Raw genomic sequence first — 4,963 nt, 5'->3', positions numbered from 1 at the left:
ATTACGGACAGCAGAGCCTTGTGTAGCTTAACCCTAGGATCTTGCAAACAGGCTGTGCAGCTGATTGCTCCTGAGGCAGGCAAGTGACAGCAAGAAAAATTGTGAGACAAAGAAAGATTCTAACACCAGACCCAGCAGATAGCCTGGTGATGACGCCTTAGGAGTTATAGCTCTGACATCTCTTACTATGTGCCCAGCAACGAATTCAGGGATGAATGCCCGCAGAAACAGATGACAAAACCAAACGAGTATGGCAAAAAAAAAAAAAAAAAAAAAAATCCAGAAGACCATTTCCCTGAGTGATTAGACTTCAAGGTATTGTAGAAGCATTTTGCTTTGGAAAGGTTGCTGTAGGGGTACTATTTCCTCAGAAACAGAGTGGAGAAGGAAGAGAGGGAAAACCCAGAGGGATTTTGAATGTATCTTGGCAGAGTTGGGGGAACTCTGGTGAAACAGCCTCAGCTTTCTCAATAACCTGGGAGTGCTCAGGCATTATAAAATGAATCTAGAAAACAAACACTAGGTATTGGGTTATAAGAAGGCAGAGCTGCTCCCTGTCTGAAAGAGATGCCCAGCCTAGTGAAGGAGATGGAAACTCAACAAATTACTTCCTTAAATGTAACAAGTACTGTTTTAAAAGTAACTATCAAATTAAATAGGAATCCACTTCTCACTTATTAGGATGGTTATTATCAAAAGAACAGAAAACAAAGTTTTGGTGAGGATGTGGAGAGGTTGGAACCCTTGTGCATTGGTGGGAGTGTAAAATGGTGTAACTGTGATTGAAAACTGTATGGCAGTTCCTCAAAAAATTAAACATAGAATTACCACATGATCTAGCAATTTCACTTGTGGGTATATACCCAAAAGAATTGAAAGCAGGGCCATGTACAGATATTTGTATACTAATGTTTATAGCAGCATTATTCACAATAACCTAAAAGTGGAATCAACCCAAGTGCCCATGAATGGATGAATGGCTAAACAAAATGTAGTAGATACATACAATGAAATATTATTCAGTCTTAAAAAGGAAGAAAATTATGACACATGCTACAATATGGATGAAACTTGAAGATATTATACTAAGTGAAATAACCTAGTTACAAAGGGATAAATCACATGAGGTACTTGGAGTGGTCAAGTTCACAGAGACAGAAAGTAGAATGGTGGTTGCCAGGGAGGGCTAGGGGGTGAGGGGATGGAAAGTTACCCTTTAATGGGTACAGCTTCTCATTTGAGGAAGATGTAAAAGATCTAGAGATGGATGGTAGTGATGGTTGCACAACAGTGTGAATGTACTTAATGCTACTGAATTGTTAAAAAATGGTTAAAATGATAAATTTATTTGTGCATATTTTACCACAATTAAATAATTAAAAAACAACTTTTTAAAATGGAACACTTCATGAATTTGCGTGTCATCTTTGTGCATTGGCCAAGTGAATCTTTGTATTGTTTCTCTCACTGTAGTGGGATTTTTTCCAAATCTTCCAAGCAAGGGTATTAACTCTCTTGCTGGATTTCCCCCACCCCCAGTCCCCTCGGGCCCCTCCCTCAAGGCCAGCACCCCAGATCTCTGTGAATCAGGCTCTTCTCAGGGTCTCTAGGGTTCTTATTCTTGTCCTGGACTCTCCATCTTTGGCTCCCCAGCTCTCACTCATTCTTTGGGGAAAACATTCCCATGCCGGTTTCCTCTGGCCAGGCTTAGAAGAGTCAAGGTACTTGCTCATCTCCCTTGGGCCTATCTGCCTGTAGCTCCAACAAACATGGGCTCAGGGGAACGACAAGCAAGTACATTGCAGAAGGGAGGAGAAGACGAGGCCATTTTCTCAGAGCACTCCCCTCCATTTGCTCTAGCCCTGGGAAGATATTTAGCAGACTTGATCTTTCAACAGCGTTCTGCACAGTTGACCACTCATTTCTTTTTAAAACATTCTCTCTCTTCCTTTGGATTAAAGGTACAACAAGCTCATGGTTTCCTCCTCTCTGTAAATGTTCTTTTTCTGCCTCTTTTGCTGGCTCATCCTCCTCTACCCAGCCAATACATGTGGGAGATTCTCAAGGACCCGTCTGAGATCCTCTTCTCATATTGTGCTCTATCTCAAGGACTCTTGAGTAATCTCGTCCTTACTAGGAATTTGTTTCTGACTCACAGATTCATGTCTGTAGCCTAGAGCTAGAGCTCCCAACCAATGTATCCAAACCCATTACACCTAAAACCGAACTCGTGATTTTTCCACAACACGCTCTCTTCCAGTATGTCCTGTCTCAGAAGTCATCATTAGCACCCAGCTTTATAAATCTGGTATTCATCAAGGACCTCTTCCTTTTCATTTACCTCCATGTTGAATTTGTCACAGTGTTCTGTCAATTTCACTCCTTGGTTATCTCTCAGATCGACCCACTTCTTTTCATTACCGCTGATACCAACGGCAACCATGCTTACTGCTTTGTCACATGTCAATTTTTTGCCCCTTAATCTGTTCTTTACATGGCAACCAGAGTCTTCTTTTAAAAATATGGATCACATGACCTTCTGCTTGGAACACATCAACAGCTTTCCAATGCTCTTATGAGAAAGATGGCTCTTTACCTCCTTTCTTCCTCTTGTCCCGGCCATACTAGCAATGCCGCAGCTTCGAACACACTCCTGACTCTGCCTAAAAAGCTGTCACCTCATCTTCAACCTCTTCACCTAGTTTCACCTGCTTAGCCTTTAGATCTCAACTTAAACATCAGTTCCTTAGGGAAGCTTTGGTCCATGTCTTCTTTTTCGTGTTCTCATAGGATAGAAGCCTTTCACCTTGGACCACTAATGTCTGTTGTATTTATATATTCATTTACTTGATTGATTAACATCTGCTTCCCTATGCCCTTTCTCCACCTTCCTCTAACCACTTTAAGCTCCCTGAAAGCAGACATTGTATTTCTCTCGCTCACTTATAGCTGACTTAGCAGCTTAAGAGAGCTGAGCCCTGGGGCCCAGCAGAGCCTACTGGTGGAGGGGCAGTTAGTCCTATAGCTCTGCCCTAGAGTAGGGACATGGAGGCACCAAGTAGAGACCCTGGAGCTTGGCCCTGGCCAGGCAGGGAGAGGAAAGGGATTACGGACAGCAGAGCCTTGTGTAGCTTAACCCTAGGATCTTGCAAACAGGCTGTGCAGCCGATTGCTCCTGAGGCAGGCAAGTGACAGCAAGAAAAATTGTGAGACAAAGAAAGATTCTAACACCAGACCCAGCAGATAGCCTGGTGATGACGCCTTAGGAGTTATAGCTCTGACATCTCTTACTATGTGCCCAGCAACGAATTCAGGGATGAATGCCCGCAGAAACAGATGACAAAACCAAACGAGTATGGCAAAAAAAAAAAAAAAAAAAAAAATCCAGAAGACCATTTCCCTGAGTGATTAGACTTCAAGGTATTGTAGAAGCATTTTGCTTTGGAAAGGTTGCTGTAGGGGTACTATTTCCTCAGAAACAGAGTGGAGAAGGAAGAGAGGGAAAACACAGAGGGATTTTGAATGTATCTTGGCAGAGTTGGGGGAACTCTGGTGAAACAGCCTCAGCTTTCTCAATAACCTGGGAGTGCTCAGGCATTATAAAATGAATCTAGAAAACAAACACTAGATATTGGGTTATAAGAAGGCAGAGCTGCTCCCTGTCTGAAAGAGATGCCCAGCCTAGTGAAGGAGATGGAAACTCAACAAATTACTTCCTTAAATGTAACAAGTACTGTTTTAAAAGTAACTATCAAATTAAATAGGAATCCACTTCTCACTTATTAGGATGGTTATTATCAAAAGAACAGAAAACAACGTTTTGGTGAGGATGTGGAGAGGTTGGAACCCTTGTGCATTGGTGGGAATGTAAAATGGTGTAACTGTGATTGAAAACTGTATGGCAGTTCCTCAAAAAATTAAACATAGAATTACCACATGATCTAGCAATTTCACTTGTGGGTATATACCCAAAAGAATCGAAAGCAGGGCCATGTACAGATATTTGTATACTAATGTTTATAGCAGCATTATTCACAATAACCTAAAAGTGGAATCAACCCAAGTGCCCATGAATGGATGAATGGCTAAACAAAATGTAGTAGATACATACAATGAAATATTATTCAGTCTTAAAAAGGAAGAAAATTATCACACATGCTACAATATGGATGAAACTTGAAGATATTATACTAAGTGAAATAACCTAGTTACAAAGGGATAAATTGCATGAGGTACTTGGAGTGGTCAAGTTCACAGAGACAGAAAGTAGAATGGTGGTTGCCAGGGAGGGCTAGGGGGTGAGGGGATGGAAAGTTACCCTTTAATGGGTACAGCTTCTCATTTGAGGAAGATGTAAAAGTTCTAGAGATGGATGGTAGTGATGGTTGCACAACAGCGTGAATGTACTTAATGCTACTGAATTGTTAAAAAATGGTTAAAATGATAAATTTATTTGTGCATATTTTACCACAATTAAATAATTAAAAAACAACTTTTTAAAATGGAACACTTCATGAATTTGCGTGTCATCTTTGTGCATTGGCCAAGTGAATCTTTGTATTGTTTCAACTTTAATATATGTGCTATTGAAGCAAGCGCTAATATATCTATTTTTAATTAAACAGGAATAAGAAAAACCTAACTTGATTCTCCAAGGATGTTGGGAAGTACTGGCATGATGATTGGGAGCAGAAAAAGAGGGAGAAATAGTATTTGTAAGCAGTGCATACCTACCAACAGGACCAGGTTGTAACCACAACTCTGTTACTTGTTGGGTGAAGCGACTGAATCTCTCAGCTGCTCTTAGCTTTAGAGTAGGAGCAGGGCTGCTGGGAGAATGGCTGATGCTGAATGAGGAAGGAAGCCTGTTGTACGTGGAAGTGCAACGCAAGTGTGTGGGAATAGGATTCCCTGCTAAAAAGGGGGCAACAGCATCAACGTGCTGAGAGGGAAAGTGATGAGC

General features: G+C 41.2%; 1 non-coding gene across 1 annotated transcript; it reads right to left on the bottom strand.

Moving 5' to 3' along the window:
• Positions 1-4,495: 4,495 nt before the first annotated feature.
• Positions 4,496-4,599, bottom strand: LOC111738889. Its single transcript, XR_002780022.1, has one exon. It is a non-coding gene; the product is annotated as a U6 spliceosomal RNA (small nuclear RNA).
• Positions 4,600-4,963: the final 364 nt, after the last annotated feature.

The sequence above is a fragment of the Pteropus vampyrus genome, unplaced genomic scaffold, assembly GCF_000151845.1.
Source record: "Pteropus vampyrus isolate Shadow unplaced genomic scaffold, Pvam_2.0 Scaffold44, whole genome shotgun sequence".
Lineage (NCBI taxonomy): Eukaryota > Metazoa > Chordata > Mammalia > Chiroptera > Pteropodidae > Pteropus > Pteropus vampyrus.
This window is presented reverse-complemented; position numbering and strand designations above follow the sequence as displayed.